This window comes from Melanerpes formicivorus, unplaced genomic scaffold (assembly GCF_026170545.1).
Source record: "Melanerpes formicivorus ecotype bairdi unplaced genomic scaffold, bMelFor1.0.p_v2 SCAF_215, whole genome shotgun sequence".
Taxonomy (NCBI): Eukaryota; Metazoa; Chordata; class Aves; order Piciformes; family Picidae; genus Melanerpes; species Melanerpes formicivorus.
Genome location: NW_027142567.1, coordinates 250,001 through 260,000, shown reverse-complemented (window position 1 = coordinate 260,000; position 10,000 = coordinate 250,001).

Below are 10,000 nucleotides of genomic sequence, written 5' to 3'. Positions count from 1 at the left end.
TGCTCTCCTTCCCGAGGAGGTAGACGTGCTCTCCTTCCCAGGAGGTAGACGTGCTCTCCTTCCCGAGGAGGTAGACGTGCTCTCCTTCCCAGGAGGTAGACGTGCTCTCCTTCCCAGGTGGTAGACGTGCTCTCCCTCGGTGAGTAGACGTGCTCTCCCTGAGCTGGCAGGTAGACGTGCTCTCCATGGCGAGGGGGGACTTAGTGCACTGAGCCGTGCGGCAGGAGGTAGACGTGCTCCCCGCGGCCGGGCGGGCACTTAGCGCGCGGAGGCTGGAACCGCGGGGTAGACGTGGTCCCCGGGACGAGGGCCGCCTGGTATCGCCCGCCCGGCCCCCAACCCCCCCCCCCCCCGCGGCGGCGTAAATGAAGAGAGGCAGTCGGCATGAAACCTTCTTTTATTAAGTGTTGTTTTCATCGAGCGTCTTTCATTAAAGGTTGTGTTCTGAAGCAGTCTTTTCTTCAACAGCGCTGTTCTCCGGGGAGAAGGTCTGCCGGCATCTCTAGAAATCTCCCCCCGCCCCTGACCGCCTCCCCCCCCGCCCCCGTTGCCGGTTTGCGCGGCGCCCCCCCTTCCCGCCGTTGCCTCTTGCCGCTACCCCCGCCCCCCCCCCCGCTGCCGGTTTGCGCGGAGCCCCCCCTCCCGACGTTGCCTCTTGCCGCTACCCCCGCCCCCCCCCGCTGCCGGTTTGCGCGGAGCCCCCCCTCCCGCCGTTGCCTCTTGCCGCTACCCCCCGCCCCCCCCCCGCTGCCGGTTTGCGCGGAGCCCCCCCTTCCCGCCGTTGCCTCTTGCCGCTACCCCCCGCCCCCACCCGCTGCCGGTTTGCGCGGAGCCCCCCCTTCCCGCCGTTGCCTCTTGCCGCTACCCCCGCCCCCCCCCGCTGCCGGTTTGCGCGGAGCCCCCCCTTCCCGCCGTTGCCTCTTGCCGCTACCCCCGCCCCCCCCCCGCTGCCGGTTTGCGCGGAGCCCCCCCTTCCCGCCGTTGCCTCTTGCCGCTACCCCCGCCCCCCCCCCGCTGCCGGTTTGCGCGGAGGCCCCCCTTCCCGCCGTTGCCTCTTGCCGTTACCCCCGCCCCCCCCCCCGCTGCCGGTTTGCGCGGAGCGCCCCCCGCCTGCCGTTGCCTCTTGCCGCGGCCACCACCGCCACCACCGCCCCCTCCACACCCCCGGGCCCCCGTTACCGGTTTGCGCGGAGCCCCCCCTCCCGACGTTGCCTCTTGCCGCTGCTGCCACCCCCAGCTCCCCACACCCCCCGGCTCCCGTTAGCGGTTTGCGCGGAGCCCCCCCTTCCCGCCGTTGCCTCTTGCCGCTACCCCCCGCCCCCCCCCCCCCGCTGCCGGTTTGCGCGGAGCCCCCCCGCCTGCCGTTGCCTCTTGCCGCGGCCGCCACCGCCCCCCCCCACACCCCCCGGCCCCCGTTACCGGTTTGCGCGGAGCCCCCCCTCCCGACGTTGCCTCTTGCCGCTGCTGCCACCCCCAGCTCCCCACACCCCCCGGCCCCCGTTACCGGTTTGCGCGGAGCCCCCCCTTCCCCCCTTCGCGGGCTGCCGCTTCCCTCCCGGGCTGCCCGGCTGCTCTCTAACCCCTGCGACCGAGGCGGCGCTGTTAGGGCGGCCGTGCCGGTGCCCCTTGCCGCAGCTAGCCTCTCGCCGCTGCCCCTCCCGTCCGTCGTCCCCCGTCCCCAAAAACTTGCTGCTCTCCACGCTGGAGCCTGCACGGGGGAGGTTGCGCTCCGCTCCTCCGGCCCTAAAGCCGCCCTCGCCCGCCCCCCCGGCTTGCCGCTTGGCTCGGCTGCCCGCCCCGCCCGCTAATCCCCCCAACGCCCCCACCCCAAAAACACCCCAGCCCTACCGCATGCCGCTCCCCCTCTCCCCGCTCTCGCTGACCGCTGCCACCCCCCCCCACCCCTCCCCCCCGAAACAAACCCCCCAGCCCTACCGCATGCCGCTCCCCCTCTCTCCCTAGCCTGCCCCCCCCGCCGTCGCTTGCTGCCGCCGCCGCCGCCGCCGCCGCCGGGACCCGCCTCGGTCTGGTGGCGCGCGCGCTCGGAGATCCCCGGCTACCCGTCCGTCCGTCCCTCCCTCCCGCCCCGCCCCGGGGGAGGGCCCGGGGCAGCGCGGGCAGGCGGGGAGCAAAAAAAGGCGCGGGCGCCAAAAAACGTCGGGGTCCCGGGGTGGCGGAGGGGGGCGGCGGCGGGGGGCGGCGGCGGGTACACGGCGCCGGGTCCAGGGCGCCGGGTCCAGCCCGTCCCGGGGCGGGGACAGGTGGTGTCGTCCGTCCCCGCCCCCGTAACCTGCTCTGAAGCATCCGCTTCCCGCCGCGGTTCGCCCTCCACCCCCCCGCCGCACACGCAGCTGCCGCTTCCCGCCGCCTCTGCCCCCCGCCCCGGGATCAACCACCCGCCGGGTCCAGCCGGTCCCGGTCCCGGGAACCTGCTCCCGGGGCCAGCCGGAGCCACGCCCCCTCCTCTGACGCTTCCAGCTGCCGCCTCCCCTCCCACCCCCCAAACTCACACTGGCCCTCGCCGGCCCGCCCACCCGCCTACCTGCTTGCCCGCCGCCGCTGGGTGGCGTGCCGGACACTCTCGCACACAGGTACACAGACAGGGACACAGGGACACAGGCACTCGGGCACACAGGGACACAGGGACACAGGGACACAAGGACACAGGGACACAGGCACTCAGGCACTCAGGCACTCAGGGACACAGGGACACAGGGACACAGGCACTCAGGCACTCAGGGACACAGGGACACAGGGACACAGGGACACAGGCACTCAGGCACTCAGGGACACAGGGACACAGGGACACAGAGACACAGGCACTCAGGCACACAGGGACACAGGTGGCGGGCCGGAGGCCTCTCTCCACTGTGTGGCAGGGGTCCAAGAGCCACCCCAGCCCAACCCAGAGGGTCTTTTGCACCTCTCTAGAGGCCACCCAGAGACCCCAGGCCGCAGCAGAAGCCTCCCCCGCATGCTCTGCAGGCTTCCGACCCACCCCAGGCCGCACCAGAAGCCTCCCCCGCAAGCTCTGCAGGCTTCCGACCCACCCCAGGCCGCAGCAGAAGCCTCTCCCGCACGCTCTGCAGGCTTCCGACCCACCCCAGGCCGCAGCAGAAGCCTCTCCCGCACGCTCTGCAGGCTTCTCAGCCACCCCAGGCCGCAGCAGAAGCCTCTCCCGCACGCTCTGCAGGCTTCTCAGCCACCCCAGGCCGCAGCAGAAGCCTCCCCCGCACGCTCTGCAGGCTTCTCAGCCACCCCAGGCCGCACCAGAAGCCTCTCCCGCACGCTCTGCAGGCTTCCGACCCACCCCAGGCCGCAGCAGAAGCCTCTCCCGCACGCCCTGCAGGCTTCTCAGCCACCCCAGGCCGCAGCAGAAGCCTCTCCCGCACGCTCTGCAGGCTTCTCAGCCACCCCAGGCCGCAGCAGAAGCCTCTCCCGCACGCTCTGCAGGCTTCTCAGCCACCCCAGGCCGCAGCAGAAGCCTCCCCCGCACGCTCTGCAGGCTTCTCAGCCACCCCAGGCCGCAGCAGAAGCCTCTCCCGCACGCCGCTCTGCAGGCTTCTCAGCCACCCCAGGCCCCAACAGAAGCCTCTCCCGCACGCTCTGCAGGCTTCCGACCCACCCCAGGCCGCAGCAGAAGCCTCTCCCGCACGCTCTGCAGGCTTCCGTCCCACCCCAGGCCGCACCAGAAGCCTCCCCCGCACGCTCTGCAGGCTTCTCAGCCACCCCAGGCCGCACCAGAAGCCTCCCCCGCACGCTCTGCAGGCTTCTCAGCCACCCCAGGCCGCACCAGAAGCCTCCCCCGCACGCTCTGCAGGCTTCTCAGCCACCCCAGGCCCCAACAGAAGCCTCCCCCGCACGCTCTGCAGGCTTCTCAGCCACCCCAGGCCCCAACAGAAGCCTCTCCCGCACGCTCTGCAGGCTTCCGACCCACCCCAGGCCCCAACAGAAGCCTCTCCCGCACGCTCTGCAGGCTTCTCAGCCACCCCAGGCCGCAGCAGAAGCCTCTCCCGCACGCTCTGCAGGCTTCCGACCCACCCCAGGCCGCACCAGAAGCCTCCCCCGCACGCTCTGTAGGCTTCTGACCCACCCCAGGCCCCAACAGAAGCCTCCCCCGCACGCTCTGCAGGCTTCTCAGCCACCCCAGGCCGCACCAGAAGCCTCTCCCGCACGCTCTTCAGGCTTCTCAGCCACCCCAGGCCGCACCAGAAGCCTCCCCCGCACGCTCTGCAGGCTTCTCAGCCACCCCAGGCCGCACCAGAAGCCTCCCCCGCACGCTCTGCAGGCTTCTCAGCCACCCCAGGCCGCAGCAGAAGCCTCTCCCGCACGCCCTGCAGGCTTCTCAGCCACCCCAGGCCGCAGCAGAAGCCTCTCCCGCACGCTCTGCAGGCTTCTCAGCCACCCCAGGCCGCAGCAGAAGCCTCTCCCGCACGCTCTGCAGGCTTCTCAGCCACCCCAGGCCGCAGCAGAAGCCTCCCCCGCACGCTCTGCAGGCTTCTCAGCCACCCCAGGCCGCAGCAGAAGCCTCTCCCGCACGCTCTGCAGGCTTCCGACCCACCCCAGGCCCCAACAGAAGCCTCTCCCGCACGCTCTGCAGGCTTCCGACCCACCCCAGGCCGCAGCAGAAGCCTCTCCCGCACGCTCTGCAGGCTTCCGTCCCACCCCAGGCCGCACCAGAAGCCTCTCCCGCACGCTCTGCAGGCTTCTCAGCCACCCCAGGCCCCAACAGAAGCCTCCCCCGCACGCTCTGCAGGCTTCTCAGCCACCCCAGGCCGCAGCAGAAGCCTCTCCCGCACGCTCTGCAGGCTTCTCAGCCACCCCAGGCCCCAACAGAAGCCTCTCCCGCACGCTCTGCAGGCTTCCGTCCCACCCCAGGCCGCACCAGAAGCCTCTCCCGCACGCTCTGCAGGCTTCCGACCCACCCCAGGCCCCAACAGAAGCCTCTCCCCGCACGCTCTGCAGGCTTCTCAGCCACCCCAGGCCGCAGCAGAAGCCTCTCCCGCACGCTCTGCAGGCTTCCGACCCACCCCAGGCCGCACCAGAAGCCTCCCCCGCACGCTCTGTAGGCTTCTGACCCACCCCAGGCCCCAACAGAAGCCTCTCCCGCACGCTCTTCAGGCTTCTCAGCCACCCCAGGCCGCACCAGAAGCCTCCCCCGCACGCTCTGCAGGCTTCTCAGCCACCCCAGGCCGCACCAGAAGCCTCCCCCGCACGCTCTGCAGGCTTCCCACCCACCCCAGGCCGCAGCAGAAGCCTCTCCCGCACGCCCTGCAGGCTTCTCAGCCACCCCAGGCCGCAGCAGAAGCCTCTCCCGCACGCTCTGCAGGCTTCTCAGCCACCCCAGGCCCCAACAGAAGCCTCTCCCGCACGCTCTGCAGGCTTCCGACCCACCCCAGGCCGCAGCAGAAGCCTCTCCCGCACGCTCTGCAGGCTTCCGACCCACCCCAGGCCGCACCAGAAGCCTCCCCCGCACGCTCTGCAGGCTTCCGTCCCACCCCAGGCCGCACCAGAAGCCTCCCCCCGCACGCTCTGCAGGCTTCTCAGCCACCCCAGGCCGCACCAGAAGCCTCCCCCGCACGCTCTGCAGGCTTCTCAGCCACCCCAGGCCGCAGCAGAAGCCTCCCCCGCACGCTCTGCAGGCTTCTCAGCCACCCCAGGCCGCAGCAGAAGCCTCCCCCCGCACGCTCTGCAGGCTTCTCAGCCACCCCAGGCCCCAACAGAAGCCTCTCCCGCACGCTCTGCAGGCTTCCGACCCACCCCAGGCCGCACCAGAAGCCTCCCCCGCATGCTCTGTAGGCTTCTGACCCACCCCAGGCCCCAACAGAAGCCTCCCCCCGCACGCTCTGCAGGCTTCTCAGCCACCCCAGGCCGCAGCAGAAGCCTCTCCCGCACGCTCTGCAGGCTTCTCAGCCACCCCAGGCCGCACCAGAAGCCTCTCCCGCACGCTCTGCAGGCTTCTCAGCCACCCCAGGCCGCACCAGAAGCCTCTCCCGCACGCTCTGCAGGCTTCCGACCCACCCCAGGCCGCACCAGAAGCCTCCCCCCGCACGCTCTGCAGGCTTCTCCGCCACCACAGGCCGCACCAGAGGATCTTTTGCACCTCTCTGGACGCCACCCAGAGACTCCAGGCCGCACCAGAGGCCCCCCCCCCCAACCATTTACAGGCTGCAGTGCCAGCCTAGGCCCCGCTGGCAGCCTCCCTTGTCTGCTTTGGAAGGCCTCCCATCCACTCCAGACCTGCCTGGAGGCCTCCCTCGACTGCTCCCGGGGCCCTCGAAGCCACCCTAGGCCTTTCTGGAGGACCTGCTCGACCGCTCGGGCGGCTTCTGACGCACCCTCGGCCATCCGGCGCCCAGCAGCTCCCAGGGCCAGGCACCGGCCTCCCCCTCCGGCCGCCCCTGGGGCCGGGGGTGGCTCGGACTCGGCGCCCCCAACGTGTCGTCCCGTCCCCCCCCCGCCCCGCACCGCCGAACATTCGCTGCAGCCGAGGGCTTGCCGCTCGACGCCTACCCCACCCGCCCAGCCCCCCCGCTGCGGCCCGGCGCTGCCCCCGGCCGCTGCGCCCTGCCTCTCATCGCTCCCCCCACCCGGCAACCGGCCGCCGGGCACGGCAAGTCCCAGGGCAGGGAACAGGTGCTGCCGGGACCCCGTGCTGGCTGCCGGCTTCCCGGGGCTGCCCCGGGCACGGACAGGTCGCCCCCCCGCCCCGGCGAATGTTCACCGAACCGGCTGCCGGCTGCCTTCGAGCACCCCCCGCCCCCCGCCACTATCGTCCCCCCCCGCCCCCCCTCCGCCTCCGCTGCCGCTTCTCCCCGCACCGCCTCCACTGCCCTCCCCCCGCCGCCGGCGAACGAGTCGCCGGATCCGTAGGGTGCCGGGAGCCCGAACGGCGAGCGGCTCCGGCTGCTGCCGGGACCGCGGGGATTCGAGCCGGTCCGGCCGCGGCCGGGACCCCCGTGCCGGAAGCCGGCATCCCGGGACGGCCCCGGGACGGCCCCGGTCGCCGGCCGGGTGACGTTCAGCGAAGCGGCTGCCGCCAGTCTTTGGGCCTCCCCCGTGCCGGGGCCGCGGGGCTTCGAGCCGGTCCGGCCGCGGCCGGGATCCGGGGCCGGACGATGGCTTCCCGGGCCGGTCCCGGTCGCCTCCCGGGTGACGTTCACCGAAGCGGCTGCCGGCTGTCTTCGAGCCCCCCCCCCCCCCTCCGCCTCCGCGGCCGCTTCTCCCCGCACCCCCTCCACTGCCTCCCCCCCGCCGCCGGCGAACGAGTCGCCGGATCTGTAGGGTGCCGGGAGCCCGAACGGCGAGCGGCTCCGGCTGCTGCCGGGACCGCGGGGATTCGAGCCGCTCCGGCCGCGGCCGGGACCCCGTGCCGGAAGCCGGCATCCCCGGACGGCCCCGGGACGGCCCCGGTCGCCGGCCGGGTGACGTTCACCGAAGCGGCTGCCGGCTGTCTTCGAGCCCCCCCCCCTCCGCCTCCCGCTGCCGCTTCTGCCCGCACCCCCTCCACTGCCTCCCCCCGCCGCCGGCGAACGAGTCGCCGGATCCGTAGGGTGCCGGGAGCCCGAACGGCGAGCGGCTCCGGCTGCTGCCGGGACCGCGGGGATTCGAGCCGCTCCGGCCGCGGCCGGGACCCCGTGCCGGAAGCCGGCATCCCGGGACGGCCCCGGGACGGCCCCGGTCGCCGGCCGGGTGACGTTCAGCGAAGCGGCTGCCGCCAGTCTTTGGGCCTCCCCCCGTGCCGGGGCCGCGGGGCTTCGAGCCGGTCCGGCCGCGGCCGGGATCCGGGGCCGGACGATGGCTTCCCGGGCCGGTCCCGGTCGCCTCCCGGGTGACGTTCACCGAAGCGGCTGACGGCTGTCTTCGAGCCCCCCCCCCCCCTCCGCCTCCGCGGCCGCTTCTGCCCGCACCCCCCTCCACTGCCTCCCCCCGCCGCCCGCGAACGAGTCGCCGGATCTGTAGGGTGCCGGGAGCCCGAACGGCGAGCGGCTCCGGCTGCTGCCGGGACCGCGGGGATTCGAGTCGGTCCGGCCGCGGCTGGGACCCCCGTGCCTGTCGCAGGCTTCCCGGGACGGCCCCCGGAACGGCCGCGGTCGCCGGCCGGGTGACGTTCACCGAGGCGACTGCCGGCTGTCTTCGAGCCCCCCCCCCCCCCTGCCGGAGCCGCGGGGATACGAGCCGGTCCGGCCGCGGCCGGGACCCCCGTGCCGGAAGCCGGCATCCCGGGACGGCCCCGGGACGGCCCCGATCGCCTCCTGGGTGACGTTCACCGAAGCGGCTGCCGGCTGTCTTCGAGCCCCCCCCCCCTCCGCCTCCGCTGCCGCTTCTCCCCGCACCCCCTCCACTGCCTCCCCCCGCCGCCCGCGAACGAGTCGCCGGATCTGTAGGGGGCCGGGAGCCCGAGGCGGCGAGCGGCTCCGGCTGCTGCCGGGACCGCGAGGCTTCGAGCCGGTCCGGCCGCGGCCGGGATCTCGTGCCGAACGTCGTCTTCCCGGGACGGTCCCGGGAGGGCCCCAGTCTCCTCCCGGGTGACGTTCACCGAAGCGGCTGCCGGCTGTCTTCGAGCCCCCACCCCTGCCGTGGCCGCGGGGATTCGCCCCGGTCCGGCAGCTGACGGTTCCCTGTGTCGGACGCCGGCTTCCCGGGACTGCCCCGGGACAGCCCCGGTCGCCTCCCGGGTGACGTTCACCGAAGCTGCTGCCGCCTGTCTTTGTCCCCCCCCCCCCCGTGCTCTCCCTCAGGCGGGAGGTAGACGTGCTCTCCCTCGGCGAGTAGACGTGCTCTCCCTCGGCGAGTAGACGTGCTCTCCCTCGGCGGGTAGACGTGCTCTCCCCTCGGCGAGTAGACGTGCTCTCCCTGGGCGAGTAGACGTGCTCTCCCTGGGCGAGTAGATGTGCTCTCCCTGGGCGAGTAGACGTGCTCTCCCTCGGCGAGTAGACGTGCTCTCCCTGGGCGAGTAGACGTGCTCTCCCTGGGCGAGTAGACGTGCTCTCCCTGGGCGAGTAGACGTGCTCTCCCTGGGCGAGTAGACGTGCTCTCCCTGGGCGAGTAGACGTGCTCTCCCTGGGCGAGTAGACGTGCTCTCCCTGGGCGAGTAGACGTGCTCTCTCTGGGCGAGTAGACGTGCTCTCCCTGGGCGAGTAGACGTGCTCTCCCTGGGCGAGTAGACGTGCTCTCCCTGGGCGAGTAGACGTGCTCTCCCTCGGCGAGTAGACGTGCTCTCCCTCGGCGAGTAGACGTGCTCTCCCTCGGCGAGTAGACGTGCTCTCCGCGGAGATCGCGCTTGTCGCCAAGGGGTCGCTGTTGCGCTCTGCCTCCGCCTACGTCATCGTACAAGCCGGCGTGATTTCTGCGACCTGCCGCTGGGCGGAGGTCGGCTGGTTGTGCGCTCGCGGAGCTGACGGCCCTCCAGTTCCGTATATGAGGGAACAAGCGACGCCGAGCACTCCCAGGGGCAGCGCTGCCGAGCGGCTGCTCCAAGCCACCCCGCCAGGCGGCTGGGCAGGGGTCCGTCTGGCTTCTCGGTGGCTTTCGCCCGGGTCAGAGAGGGGACCCGCGGGGCCGAACAAAGGCGCGGCGGTTTGGAGCGGCCGCTGGCGCACCCTCAGCGGTGTTGGATGGGTTTCGCTCGTCCGTGAGCCGGAGCCCAGCCCGGGCTCGGCAACGAAAGCGGGGAAAAGAAAAAAAGTTGACGAGTGGCTGGCGCCGGCCACTGCCGAAGTGTGGAACCCCCGAAGCGAAGTTTGCCCGGTGGGGCACGGGGGCAGAGAAAGCCGGGGAGACGTGGTGCCGGCGTCGGTCCCACCAAGAATGGAAAGCAAGCCCGTCCAGGCACGGCGAGAGGCGAGAGAGAGCCCGGTAAGGGGCAGAGAGAGTTCCCAGCACTGGACCCTCTTCACGGGGGTTCCCCCCCATGGCCAAAGCCGCAGCCCGCGGGGGCACGGCATCTAAGGGAAAAGCCAGCGGCGGTGACTGGCCACTCGTATGCTATGGAGCCCGG